This window comes from Peromyscus californicus, unplaced genomic scaffold (assembly GCF_007827085.1).
Source record: "Peromyscus californicus insignis strain IS unplaced genomic scaffold, ASM782708v3 Scaffold_19__1_contigs__length_69161282, whole genome shotgun sequence".
NCBI classification, from domain to species: Eukaryota; Metazoa; Chordata; class Mammalia; order Rodentia; family Cricetidae; genus Peromyscus; species Peromyscus californicus.
This window is the reverse complement of record NW_026294491.1, coordinates 40,127,114-40,142,218: the sequence shown is the minus strand read 5'-3', so window position 1 is coordinate 40,142,218 and position 15,105 is coordinate 40,127,114. Positions and strand designations below refer to the sequence as shown.

The window sequence follows — 15,105 nt, the reverse complement described above, 5'->3', positions numbered from 1 at the left end:
AAAGGGCCAAGGTCCGGGGGTGGCTTTTGGTAAGGCCTTTTCTGCTTGTGGGGTCTCTGAAGATGAGGTAAGGTATGGTATGGTGAATGGGCCACAAAAGAGAGACCAGAGTCAAACTGGCTTCTTCAGTTATCCATTCTTGAGAGAACCCATTAGCCGGTGAGTCAATGAATGCGTAATCCCATGAATAACTTCTTAAAAGTCCCACCTGGGGATGGGGGAGGCGGCTCAGATGTTAAGAGCATTTGCTGTTTTTGTAGAGGACTCAAGTTTGGTTTCCAACACCTGCATGGTGGTTTACAAGCATCTCTAGCTCCAGTTCCAGGGGATGTGATGCCCTCTTCCGGCCTCTGAAGGCACCATGTGATGTGAAGAGAGATCTTGTCTCCATGGAGCTGCTCACAGCGTCACCTCTTGGGAGGGACACAGGGTGAGAAACACTGACATCCCAGGAGTTCAGGAAGACTTGAGATCAAATCTGTCATAACAGTCATGGGTGTGAGAAGAGAAACTGTGGTCGATGATTTGATTTTCTTGACTCAAAAATAATGTTCGTTTTCTTTTCTTTTCTTTTTTTTACTTGCACATCAATCTTCTATTATACTGATCTGGAAAGAGATTTAGTAGTTATACCCCAAACCAGTTCTGCACCCACATGATAGGGTCAAGCAACTGGAACATGATTCAGACAGTGAAAGACAGAAACCTGGACATGATCAAGGGGTACTTCACCTCTACAAGACAAGGCAGAGGAATCCTAGAACACAGCAAGAGGTACTCCTGCCCCTTGAGGACAAGGAGTTTATCCCATTTGATGGGAAGAATGGCTTATTTTCTGGTGGCCACATGGGACTATTTCAATCACCACTAGAAACCTCAGAGGGGCTTTCATGTGCTGATAAATATATATGTACCTTTTTTTTTTTTTTTTTTTTTTTTGTAAAAGTAAATGTAACACATAGATTGGACAGGATTGATCTCAACCTTCTGGGGCCAGCAGCACCTTTAGAGTCAGAGGAAGGTAGTATCTTTTAAATCACCATGCACTTTCACCCTCCCCTGGAATGGCTGCAGCCCCCAGTTACCTAACTGCGGAAGGGTGCAGGACAGGCTCCAGGGACAAAATTTCGTTTCAGCTTCTCATTGGTCACACCACAGCATGGTTCCTCCCTGACCTCTTCCTTAAGCAGACCCTTAGTCAACAAAGGACTAAGAAAAACTGTAATTACTACCTGTCAACTCTCCTGGTAAAAGGAACCGTCCCTGGATGTGGACCAAGATCCTTCACCCCAGAGGTGCTATTCTGACTAGATTCTGTGAACGGAGTGGGTGCAGGGCATAAAATTCTAAAATGAAAATGGGAGCCACGGCTCCCCATCTGCAGCTACAACTTAAACTTAAGATCCTAACGATGTAGTCAGCGTGACAGGTTCTGGGGAAGGGTGCCCGAGACATAAACAGGCAGGGAGGAGGGTACTGGGGTAGGAGTCGGCCTGCTGGCCTTCACTTCTTGACCTGGCCCTGAGCAGCCACAGGTTCACCGCATGGCTTTCCGCACCGTCTCTTCATCTCCCAGGAACTGCCTGGGTTTGATGGGCTTCAAGTTCTTGTCCAATTCATAGACAATGGGGATGCCGGTTGGCAGGTCCAGCTCCATGATGGCCTCCTCTGAGAGACCCTCCAGATGCTTGATGATGCCCCGGAGGGAGGCTGTTGCCATGGACCGCCCTCAGGATTCTTTTCCCCTTGTGATCTGGGGGACAATTTCTTCATTCCAGAAGGGCAGTGCTCTGGCAATAGGGTCCTTCAGGCTCTCACAGGAGGGCAGCTGGTCCTCAGTAAGGTCTGCATGCCTGTGATCCTTGCTGATGATGGGGCTCCATTGGAGGCAGGAGGGTGGGGGGACATCATGAGATTGCCTCCAGATCTTTATCCGCGGCCTCATCGTGCTGAGCAGCGGTTTTTGCTTTATCAAGACCAGTCAGACTCCCATAGTGTCGCTCATTGAGGCGCCAAGTCCTGACTACTGGCAGCCACACCTGGTCAATGGCATCCAGGACTGTCCAGAGGGTCCGGATGGCTCTCTTCTGCACAGAGGTGAAGCAGATGTCAAATTCATAGCCAGCATCCAGCAACACCTGTCTGCTGCGCTTCGCCTCGTCCTGACCCACTAGGCTCAGGTCGGTGTCGTACCAGCAGCTGAAGAGGTTCTCCAGGTTCCAGGCTCTCAGCACTGGCTTGTAAGCCGCTGTAGCGATAGGCAGGGGGATGCGGCAGGGACTGAGGAGATTCCGCTCGCAGCCCACCCCACGACTGCACCTCAAAATTCTTTCCTTTAATAGACACATATAAACATAAAACTGTATATATTAATGCTAGGTTTCTTTTTTTTTTCTTTTTTGGTTTTTCGAGACAGGGTTTCTCTGTGTAGCTTTGCGCCTTTCCTAGAACTCACTTGGTAGCCCAGGCTGGCCTCGAACTCACAGAGATCCTCCTGCCTCTGCCTCCCAAGTGCTGGGATTAAAGGCGTGTGCTACCACCACCCGGCCAATGCTAGTTTTCAATACCTGTGTATATTGCATGATGTTAAATCAGGTTAAGTGTGTTAATTTTTTCACTTATCATTTCTAGATGGTGAAATGTTTCAAAATTCTTTTCTTCTATGTTTTAACATTTCGAGCCCAGCCAGTCACACTACGGCACCAATAGCTCACCAGAACTTCTACCTGACTGAATTTAGCTCCCAGGCCATCTTACTACATGGATTTAGAAATATACAAGAACTAATGTTTATTTAGAAATAAATTAGAAGTATATGAGAACTAATTAGCAGGGTGCTAACAGTCTGGGTGCTAAGGGGCTTCCTCCGTGTCTAACAGTCGAATGGAAACAATCTCAGTCTCTTAATGAAGACATCCTCAGTTTCAGTCTCTAAGTTAGTGCAAACTGCAGCAGGCTGTGTGTGTGTGTTCTGATCAACCAAGACCTCGACACATTTAGAGCATCTGCAGGGTCTTCGGGAAAGCTCTGACCGGCAGCTCGAAAGGACGAAGTGTAATTTATTGGCCTCGAAGGTGACCTGCCAAGCAGCATGCCTGGGAAGCTTTCGCAACTTCTGTCTCCTGGTTGAGTGGTTGGACGGCGGAATGGACAGCTGGGAGTTTGTGGGACTAAGAAGGAGATTGTCTAACGCCTTGGACAAGAAGACAGACTGGTGTGAGGGGCGGGGCCGAGGGAAGGGGCGGTTCCCGCAGCATGCTTTCCTACAGGTCATTCAGGCAACTTTGTCTCGGCTCTACCCCAAACCGGCCTGTCCCGGGCTAGTACTTCCTTCAGGGACGCAGTGCGGACCCCCCCAGCCGCCTTCCCGGCAACACTGAAGCCTTGCGCTTGCTCATCACTTACTTGGGGGTCCTTTATCAGTGTGTAAACTGCTCCTCTCGTGGCCCCTTAAATAATGTATATTTCGTACCAATTCCGGGACGTCGCTGGATCTCAGTCACCAAGAAGTCAGGACAGTTCTTCGCCCAGCTGGAAGATGCTAACTATTTCCTTCCCTCTTCCATTGATTTCATCACCCAGTGGCTGCGGCCGTCTCTCTGCAAAACGCATCCTTTCTTGACTTCCCGCTTGGGGGCAGCAGTGAGTTGTCGGTTCTCGCTCAGTGCAGGCGGTGCCAGGCCAGCAGGCGGTGCCAGGCCAGCAGGCTAGCCAAACTTACCTTCAGGGCAAGTTCAGTACCCACCTCTGCTCCAGGTGCCTTCCGCACGGATTGCTGTGACCACGATGGTTCTTGAAGCGGGTCTGTAGTGTGGATACGTCCTCCAGTGTGCAGGTAAGGAAATTTGATCTCGGCCCTATTAAGCACATTTCTCAGAATCATGCAGTTTAGTGGGTGGAGGAAGCCATCATGGAAGGCCTAGAACTCAAAACCTCTCAGTTGACAGAAATGTTCTAATCCTCTGAACTGAGACGGTGCCACGTAGGGATGAGAGGCAGCCTCAGAATAGCACTGACCGCTAGAAAAGAGTTGCGCCACTGTTTCAGTTTTTTTCCCCCCAGCACCCACATTACAAAGTACTACAGATAGGAGACCAGTTTTCAATAATGTCCCATCTATAAACCGGTGTATTGAGAGCATGGTTATTTAGCCATGTGATCAATAGACTTATTAGCTTTGTGTTTTACTTGGTTCAGTAAACTTGAGTTTACTGAACTTTCAGAACTCATTGAAACTCGTGCGCGTCACCCACAGCCTGCCTTCATTTGCAGCTTCCCTTGGGTAGCGGTGGCAAAGTTGCAACCAGCAGCATGCCTCCAGCCCCGCCGCATTCCTGAGCATCCTGTTGGCTACACACCGTCTCTCACTAGGCTCAATTTAATTTTCATCTGGAGAACGTGGACTTCGTAGATCTGCCAACTTCACAGGGTTGCGGTGAGGTCGAGAGACAGAACCCAAGTTCTGAAGACCCGACCGGGAGGGAGCAGCACTGTGTTGGAGACTCTTGGTTTCCAAAGCAACCTGATGTGACAGGTTTAGGAAGACTGTGGAGTGAGATGCCTGAGGCTTATCTGTGTATTAGTTACTTCTCAAACACTGGACAAGAAACACTTAAGGGAACAACACTTTATTCCTGCTTCCGGTGTGAGGGAATCTTTCAGTGGTGATGGGGAAGGCATGGTGATTGGAGACAGCTGGTTTACACCGAGTCAGTGCTGCTCAGATTACTTTCCTTTATTTAGTTCAGGACCCCAGCCACCAGGATGGTGTCCTGGCTGTTTTTTGTTTTGTTTTTGTTTTTTGTCGACTTAACACAGGTTAGAGATATCTGGAAAAAGGCAATTCAACAGAGAAAATGCCTCCATCAGATTGCCTGGATGCAACTCTGGATGGTATTTTCTTGATGAATGAATGATTCATGTGGGAGGGCCCAGCTCACTGGGGGTGGTGCCCACCCTGGGCAGTGGGGATTGAGGGGAATCTTTGTGTAAATGAAAGTTTGTTCGAGGGAGGGGATTAAAGTATTTCCGTACATGTTTTGCAAAGTGAGGGAGATAACATGACTTGAATTCCTCTCATAAACAAAGGTTTTTACAGTATTTGATGGAAAAGACTAATTTTTTTTTTCCTGTTGCTTACACTAGGAAGATAGCTCAGCTGAAAAGTGCTTCCCGCAAAGGCACGAGAGTCTGAGTTCCAATCCCCACTACCCACTTAAGAAGCCAGGGGTGGCCGGGCGGTGGTGGCGCACGCCTTTAATCCCAGCACTTGGGAGGCAGAGCCAGGCGGGTCTCTGTGAGTTCGAGGCCAGCCTGGGCTACCAAGTGAGTTCCAGGAAAGGCGCAAAGCTACACAGAGAAACCCTGTCTTGAAAAACCAAAAAAAAAAAAAAAAAAAAAAAAAAAAAAAAAAAGAAGCCAGGGGTGATAATACAAGCTTGTAATCCCAGCCTTGGGGAGGCAGGGACAGGATCCCTGGAGCTCATTAGCCAAATTGCCTTGTTACTAGGGAAGGTGAGGGTCTCTTGGCATAGTCTTGGTCTGTACACTGAAAGACTTAGTCTAGTCACTAAGACTCAAAAGGAAGCTGAAGGACGATTTTATCAGAGTTAAGAGAAAAAACAGTACAGGATAGGTAAAGTCCCAGCAGCCACCTGGAGCAGATGGTGAAAAGCCATGCCCTTTAAGTTTGTCACAGAATAGGAATCGCTGGTTAAGAAAGAGAAGGAAGTGGGCCCCTGAGCACAGAGCCCAGGAAGCGCCTGGCCACGCTGTGCGCTGTGCGCTGTGCGTGGTCCTTTACATCCCCTCTCGTTGTTTCGCATCTGTTCTGTTGGATGATATCAAGGTAAGAAAGCATTTCCAGGTCTTCTCTGCAGCCTGGCTTCTCTCGTGTGCTAACCTTCCTTCTACTTTTTAAGTTCCCACTCCTATCATGGCCTCACCCAATCTGTGGTCTCCAGGTTCAGCGAGAGACTGTGCCTCAAAATATGAGGTGGATCATGACTGAAGAACCGGGAATCTATCAACCTCTGGTCTACACACACACACACACACATACCCTTGGAGACGTGCACACCAGAGAGAATAAAGAGAATAAAGACTCTTGAGTATTTGTGCTTTGATTAAGGTAGTCCCATAAAACTGCACTCTTCCCAAGATGGCATGAGCCTTGGGTGAGAGAGCTGTACCCCACTTTCTCAGACCAGCCATGTGTGGTGGTCTGAATAAAAGTGGCTCCCACAGGCTCATTGTATTTGAATGCTTAAACCAGGGAGTTGAACTCTTTGATGAGAAGGATTCGGAGTGTGACCTTGTTGGAGGAAATGTGTCACTGGGGGTAGGCTGTGAGGTTTCAAAAGCCCATGCTGGCCCAGTGTCTCTCTACCTATGGATGTAGCTCTCAGCTACGGCTCCGGGGCTGCCAAACGCTGCCATGCTCCCCGCCATGATGACGGTGGATTAAACCTCTGAACAATGGTAAGCAAGCCCCCAGTTAAATGCTTTCTCTTGTAATAGTTGCCTTGGTCATGGTGTCTCTTCATAGCAACAGGACAGTGACTGAGACACCGTGGGAAAAATAATTTATCCTATTTTATTAACATTGGTTTTTAACTGCAGGCCAGTTAAAGACTAGTCTGGGTGGCCCACAACCCAGGGTGGGTGTTTGAGATGGGAGAAAGGCAGCTGAACCACTAGCCCAAATTTCTCTTTGGTTGTCGTCGGTCCAGGAGTGGGGGCGAATTGTGTGCGTAGCCATCCGTTCACACTTCGGCTCAGTGAGCGGTCCAAGCTGCCAGGTGTCCTTTCGGTTCCTTCTAATGAAGCAGCCACAGTGCTGTCGTTTAAAAGCTTTAAGTCATCTTTTTGAGAACCTGCCACCTCTCCCAATTCCCTAACTCTTTGCCTATCCTCAAAATAACTGTGATAAACCAGGCAGTGGTGGCGCACACCTTTAATCCCACTTGGGAGGCAGAGGCAGGCGGATCTCTGAGTTCGAGGACAGCCAGGTCTACCAAGCAAGTTCCAAGACAGCCAGAGTTACAGAGAGAAACGCTGTCTTGAAAAACAAACAACAAACAAACAAACAAACAAAGCTATTAGAAAAGCATCCCTGCCTTCATTCTGTGTTTCCTTCACCTCGGATCAGACTCTTTAACTCAGCACCGGCATGTTTATCACCCAAGGAGTGTCCATTTTAAAACTCATTCCCCTTCGAAGTCAAAAGCACAAGGAAGCCATCACTGTCTTCCATTCCTAGCAGAGCAGGAATGCCCCTCCATGTTGTCACTTGCAGCAGCCCAATTTTCAGAGACCTCCAGTCAGGCAAGACTGGGATTCAAGGCTTTGCTGTGGAGAAGAATTTCAGAATGAACCAGTGTGAAGCAAGTCCAGGTTTACTAGAAATAGAAAGGGAGTCAGGAAAGAATAAAACCTGTTAGAGAGTGTTGGTATCGCCTTCTAAGAGAAGAGTCATGCTTAGGGATCTGTAGAATGGGAGTGTGTGTGTGTGTGCACCTGCATGTGCACATGTGTGTACATGCAGAGGTCAGGGACAATGTGCAGGAATCCGTTCTCTCCTTCTACCTTGTGGATTCTGGGGGTGAAACTCACGTCTTCAGGCTCGGCAGTGTTAGATCACATTCTGCATCTTTAGGACTAATCCCACAGCCCACATCAAGCCACGCCCCCCTCTCAGCTGTCTGTGGGCCAGAGAACTAGAAACAGTCTGGGTTCTGAACTGATAGTTCTCAGTTGATGGTGCCTGGCTCCTCCACGTTCCCTGTCACACATGCTGCTGTGAAGAGCTAAGTCACATGATGGGAAACTCCCTGCTACACTTAAAAGGTGACATACAAAAGTCAGAACTTTTTTTTTTGTTTGTTCAGGGATTGGTGTCCTGGACTCCTGAGAGAGACTCTTGGAGGTTATTGGTTCTGGAATGAAGGCTATTCTCTGAAAAGGCTCCTCTGGCTTCTGTGTCCCACCCACCTTTCTCATGGAGATTCATTTTCTCTCTCTCCCCTCTTCTCTCCCCCATTTTCTTCTAGGCTTTAAAGGGAATCCCCCGCTTTCTTTTAAGGCCCCTGCCATGTTTAAATCACTACACACTGTATTATTATTTCTGTCCATGTTCCTTCCCTTTGAGCTCATTATGTTTAAATCTCCACACACTGTATTACTTCAGTCTATGGCTCATCCCCTTTAAGGACCATCATGTTTAAATCTCCACACACTGTATTATTACTTCTGTCCATGTTCCTTCCCTTTAAGGCCCATCATGTTTAAATCTCCACACACTGTATTACTTCTGTCTAATGCTCATCCCCTTTAAGGATTATCATGTTTAAATCTTCACACACTCTTTAATTTCTACCTGATGCTTTCCTTCCACCTTGAGTTCCAGCCATGCCTTTGCGGCCTTCTTATTTTAATACATTACACCCCTGAAGGGAATTCGTGTCCGTGTCCTTCTGGACTCATCCGTGCTGCTTAACTGCTATCATATTTAACAGTGTGAGGCACATTCACCTAGGGAGCCATCCTGCCAGCTCAGGTTTTCTGAATTTTTTTTTCTTTTTCTTTTCGTTTCTGAATTTCTAACCTTCGTTAGAAGTTTAGCTCAAACTTATTGACACACCAGTGCAAATACGTAGCTCCCTGGTTTCTTCTTGTTGCTTATCCACAAGGAGAGTAAAGGAGGAGAAAACTGGTCAACAAGAAGGAGCCGAGGCCAGGAGAATTGTGAAACTATCAGTTACTCCAGGCAGCAAAAAGTGCAACTTAGTTTTACATTCATGAAATGACCAAGACATCAGGATGTTAAAAGAGTGATTATGCACGGTTCTGGGGCCAAAGTTCTGGATCGGGTACCCCTATTAGGTTAGACTTGGCCACTTGTCATGGTATTCCAATGAAAGGAGATGAATAAGGGTGAAAGGCAGAGGAAGAGTCTTCATCAATATGCAGCTGGAAAATGAACTGATAAAGTGGTCCAATGCCCCCCAAGTTCATCTTCTCTTACTGCCACGAGCTTTCAATGCAAATGGAAGAACTGGGGCAAGGGTCAAGAGTTATGTGCAGTCATGCAGTGGTAGTCAAGTTGTGGTCTGGTTGATGATTGTCTCAGTTCTGGTTCTTCAAGGCAGCCCTAGGAAGGTAAGCAGGAGGCCCTGCTGCCTAATGGAAAGACAGGAGAAATTATGGGAACGTGGGAAGAGAAGGAACCCCTTCTCTAGGAATCCAGTTGAAGCCTGTGAAGCTGATCTCTGACCACTCAGAGAAAGGCACAAGACTGCTCTGCATTAGGAATTAGGACCCGGCCAGACCCCACCTGGGTCTGATTGCCTGATTGTTTGATTAGGCATGGCACATACCCTTCTGTAGAAATAAAACTTCTTTTTTATTCTTCTCTCATACATTACATCCTGACCACAGCCTCCCCTCCTCCATCCCCCCCTCAACCTCCCCTCTCTCCCAGATACCCTGCTCCTTCCTTTCCCTTCAAAAAAAGAGCAGGCCTCCCAGGGATATCAACCAAATATGGCATAACAAGTTACAAAAGACTAGGCATGGACCCTCGTATCAAGGCTGGATGAGGCAACCCAGTAGGAGGAAAGGGGTCCCAAGAGCAAGCAAAAAAGTCAGGGACAGACCCCACTCTTACTGTCAGGAGACCCACAAGAACACCAGGCTATACGGCCATAACATATATGCAGAAGATCTAGCGCTGACCCATACAGGCTCCATGATTGTCGCTTCAGTCTCTGTGAGCCCCTATGAGCCCCATGTAACTGATTCTGTGTGCCCTGTTCTCGTGGTGTCCTGCATCCCTCTGGCTCCTACAATCCTTCCTTCCCTCTTCTGTGGGGTTCTCCTGGCTCTGCCTTATGCTTGGCTGTGAATCTCTGCATCTGCTCACATCAGTTGTTGGATGACACCTCTGTGGCGATGATTTGTTAGACCCATCTATGAGTGTAGCAGAATATTATTATTAATTATGGCATTGAATTTTTTTTCTTTTCCAGTCATGTTCGGTTCTATCCTGGGAGACCGGTGTGTTCAGCTTCTGGTTCCTGGCCATGCAGGCAGTGTCGCGTGTGGGCTCTGTCTTGTGGCATGGGCCTCAGGTTGGACCAGTTGTTGGTTGGCCACTCCCACAAGTTCGGCACTACCATTACCCCAGCACATCTTGCAGGCAGGACAGATTGTAGGTCGAAGGTTTTATGGCTGGACTGGTGTCCCAGTCCCACTGCTGGAAAAGACTTGTCTGCTTATAGAAGATGGTGGGTTCAGGCTCCATATCCCCATTACTACAGTCTTTGCTAGGGTCACTTCATGGATACCAGGTAGTTTCCACTGCATTAAACTTCCACATGCCCCCTCCTTCAAAATGCTCCTCCATTCCAGTCATCTCTCCCAGTACTCTATCCCTCCACCCCTACCTTCTCTCAGTATAACCACAAAATCTATTCTATTCACCCTCCCCAGGGAGACCCCTGCCTCCCTTCAGTCTTCCTTGTTGCTTAGTCTCTCTCCATCTGTGGATTGTAGCATAATTATCCTTTATTTAACAGCTAATGTCCATTTACAGATGAGTACATACCATGGTTGTCTTTCTGGGTCTGGGTTATCTCTGGGTGATTTTTTTCTAGTTCCATCTATTTGCCTGCAAATTTCATGATGCCATTGTTTTTTAACAGCTGAGTAGTACTCCATTGTATAAATGTACTACATTTTCTTAATCCATTCTTTGGTTAAGGGATATTCCAGTTTCTGGCTATCATGAATAAAGCTGCTCTACACATAGTTGAGCAAGTGTTCTTGTGGTATGATTGAGCATCCTTTGGGTATCATGCCCAAGAGTGGTATAGCTGGGTCATGAAGTAGATTGTTTCCCAATTTTCTGAAGAAAACTGAAGAACTGCCATATTGATTTCCATGGTTGCTGTACAAGTTTGCAGTCCCACAGCAACAGAAGAGTGTTCCCCTTGCTTCACATCATCTCCAGCATGGGTTGTCACTTGTGATTTTGATCTTAGCCATTCTGACAGGTGTAAGATGGAATCTCAGAGTCATTTTGATTTGCATTTTCCTGATGACTAAAGATGTTGAATATTTCTTTAAGTGTTTCTCAGCTATTTGAAATTCCTTTGTTGAGAATTCCCTGTTTAGATTTGTACCCCATTTTTTGATTGGATTATTTGGCTTGTTGATACCTAGTTTCTTGAGTTCTTTATATATTTTGGATATTAGCCCTCTGTCAGATATGGAGTTGGTGAAAATATTTTCCCATTCTGTAGGCTGCCATTTTGTCTTATTGATGATGTCTTTTGCCTTGTAGAAGCTTTTCAATTTCATGAAGCCTCATTTATTGATTGTTGATCTTAGTGCCTGTGCTATTGGTGTTCTGTTCAAGAAGTTGTCTCCTGTGCCAATGTGTTTGAGGTGATTCCCCACTTTTCTCTTCTATTAGATTCAGTGTATCTGATTTTACATTAAAGTCTTTGATCTGCTTGGACTTGAGTTTTGTTCAGGGTGATAGATATGGATCTATTTGCATTTTTCTATATGCTGAAGTCCAGTTAGACCAGCACCATTTGCTGAAGATGCTTTCTTTTTTTCCAGTGGTATTTGTGTGTATCTCTCCCCCCCCCCCAGTCTTTTTTCTGGCTTCTTTATAAAAATCCAGCTGTCTATAGGTGTATAGATTTACATCTGGGTCTTTGATTTGATTCCATTGATCAACCTGTTTGTTTTTATTACTGTAGTTCTGTAGTATAGCTTGAAATCAGAGATGTTGACACCTCTGGACGTTCTTTTATTGCTCAGGATTATTTTAACTATCCTGGGTTTTTTGTTTTTCCATATGAAATTAGGTATTGTCCTTTCAAGGTCTGTAAAGAACTGTGTTGGAATTTTGATGGGGATTGCATTGAATCTGTAGATTGCTTTTGCTAGGATGGCCATTTTTACTATGTTAATCCTAATAATCCATGAGCATGAGAGATATTTCCATCTTCTGATATCTTTTTCAATTTCTTTCTTCAAAGATTTTTGTTGTCATGTAAGTTTTTCACTTGTTTGGTTAGAGTTACTCCAAGATATTTTACATTACTTGTGGCTTTTGTGAAGAGTGATATTTCCCTGATTTCTCTCTCAGACCATTCTGTCATTTACATATAAGAGGGTGTGGTAGTTTGAATGTAACTGGCCCCCATAAATTCATACAGAGTGGCACTATTAGGAGGTGTGGCTTTGTTGGAGTGGATATAGCCTTGTTGAAGGAACTGTGTGACTGTGGGGGTGGGCTTTTGTAGTAGGACAGGCCCATAGGGTTGAGGAAATTGGCTCAAACCAGTTACCAAGGCATGTACATAACATGCTTCCTGGAGTCTGCCTGAAGGCCTAACAACAGGTGCTGTCAGAGTTCCTGATCACTGTCAGAGTTGCTGATTGTATCCAGCCAATGAGGGATGACCACTCAGTGTCACCAGACTGTGACACAGACTGGGTGCTGGGAGGAGGGTATATAAGGCCTTCCCCATTATTGAATACAGGAGTTTGTTGTTTGCCTTCAACTGACTCCTGGTGTCTGTGCCATTGATGCCGTACCTTCTCACCCCTTTCCTGAGGGAGCTGTTAGGACCCAGCAACAGGCTTTGAGGTTTCCTATGCTCAGGATACCATCCAGGGAGTCAGTTGACTTCCTGTTGCCTGTAAGATACTTCCTATTCCCTGCAAGATGTAGGGCTCTTGGCTATTTCTCCAACACCATGTTTGCTCGCACATTACCATGATTATAATGGACTGAGCCTTTGAGACTGCAAGCCAGCCACCACAATTAAATGTTTTCCTTTATAAAAGTTGCCTTGGTCATGGTTAGTAGGTTCCCCCCCCCCCATAATAAGTTTCTCTACCAAGGCAGTAAGTCATATCAAACTGAATTGAAAAGTGTAACAATAGGTTTATTTGAGCAAATCAATTCCTGGGCAGGTTCTCTAGTCCCAGAGATTGAGGCCGGAGAAGCTATGCCCCAAATGAAAGCAGGAAGACTTTATAGATTGGAGGTGAGGGGTGATGATATGTCTGCCACAAGCTAGGTTTGTGCCAAGATATGGTCAAAAGTTGAGCACTTCAGGTGGGGACCTTGGTGGCTGGCAACTTTAGGGAGGGAAGCTGCAGTAGCTGCCAAGAATTTGGAACTGGGCTTTTTGGTGCCTTTCCATTGTTCAGAGACTCTCTGAGCAGGTAGGGTTTGGAGAGAGAGAGAGAGAGAGAGAGAGAGAGAGAGAGAGAGAGAGAGAGAGAGAGAGGAATGGGGCTTCTCAGGCCATGCAGGGGTGAGCCTTCAGTTGTCTTATTGCTTCAACTAGAACTTCAAGTACCATATTGAATAGATATGGAGAGAGGGGACAGTATTGTCTTGTTGCTTATTGTAGTGGAATCGCTTTGAGTTTCTCTCCATTTAAATTGATGGTGGCTATAAAGCTTGCTGTAAATTGCCTTTATTATGTTTAAGTATCTCCCTTTTATCCCTAATCTCTCTGAGACTTTCATCATGAATTGTTGGTGGATTTTGTCCAAGACTTTTTTTTAGCATCTAATGAGATGATCATGTGTTTTGTTTTGTTTTTCTCTCAGTTTGTTTATATGGTAGATTACATTGACTGATTTTCATATGCTGAACCATCTCTGCATTTCTGGGATGAAGCCTACTTGATTATGGTGGATGATCTTTTCGATGTGTTCTTGGATTCAGTTTGTGGGTATTTTATTGAGTATTTTTGCATCTAGTTCAGGAGGGAAGTTGGTCTGTAATTCTTTTTCTTTGTTGAATCTTTGTGTGGTCTGGATATCAGGGTAACTGTAGCCTCATGAATTGGTAATGTTCCTTCTACTTCTGCTTTGTGGAGTAATTTGAGGGGTATTGGTGTTAGCTCTTCTTTGAAAATCTGGTAGAATTCTGTGCTAAAACAGTCTGGTCCTCTGCTTTTCTTTTTTGGTTGAGAGACTTTTAATGACTTCTATTTCCTTAAGAGTTGTAGGTCTATCTAAATTGCTTGTCTAATCTTGATTTAACTTTGGTAAGTGATATATATCAGGGAAATTATCTATTTCTTTTAGATTTTCCGATTTGTGGAGTATGACCTAATGATCCTTTGAATTTCCTCAGTGTCTTTTGTTATGTTCCCCTTTTCATTTCTAAATTTCCTAATTTGGATGTTCTCTCTCTGTCTCTTAGTTTGGATAAAAGTTTGTCTATCTTGTTGATTTTCTCAAAGAACCAAGGAAATAAACCTTTTTTGCCTTTGGATTGTGTGGTTATTTTTGTGAAACTCCCCTGCAGATCCATTTCTAACAGCACCACACAGACACACACTCACCATTCCTGCATAGTTAACAACTGTTTAAGGATTTTCTCCCTTCTTAGATAGAAACCTGCAATTTTCTAAGAATGCCACAAGAAACCCCATTTTCAAGGAAAAGACATGTACTAAACCGCCCCCTCCCCCCATGTCACTCTAGTGTTTCCTGATTTCACTTTATCAGGTTATATATAATCCCACCCCAGGCACTTTACCCAATAGTCTCACTTATCAAAAGAGAAAGAAAGGGAGTAAGAAGGCTTCTTACAGTCTTCTAAAATGTAATTCCAGAGCCATCCAGGTGGTATGTGTGGCTGTTACCGCTGTCTATCCAGGAGTCCATACCCACACCTGAGCATGCAATTTACCTTCTCTCTCTCTAGCTGTCTTTATCCTAATTCTTGTGCTTAAAGTTTATGTTAACATATTGGTAATGAAATATCCAACTGTATGCCAGTGGTGGCACATTCCTTTAATCCCAGCACTCAGGAGGCAGAGGATCTCTGTGAGTTTGAGGCCAGCCTTGTCTACAGAGCGAGTTCGAGGATAGCCAGGGCTGTTACACAGTGAAACCTTGTCTGGAAAAACGAAACAAACAACAACAACGTTCAACTCTGTGTTAAAGCTGCGATTCTGACTTGGCCTGACTGGAGGTCCTAGAAGATTAGGGGGACACCTTCAGGGTGCTGAAGGTGACAATATAGAACTGTACCTCTGTCTCCCCCACTGCTGACAA

The 15,105-nt window shown here is 45.6% G+C and overlaps 1 pseudogene; it reads right to left on the bottom strand.

Moving 5' to 3' along the window:
* Nucleotides 1–1,503: 1,503 nt before the first annotated feature.
* LOC128113918 (phosphoglycerate mutase 1-like) lies at nucleotides 1,504–6,450 on the bottom strand (annotated as a pseudogene).
* Between the last annotated feature and the right edge of the window lie 8,655 nt (nucleotides 6,451–15,105).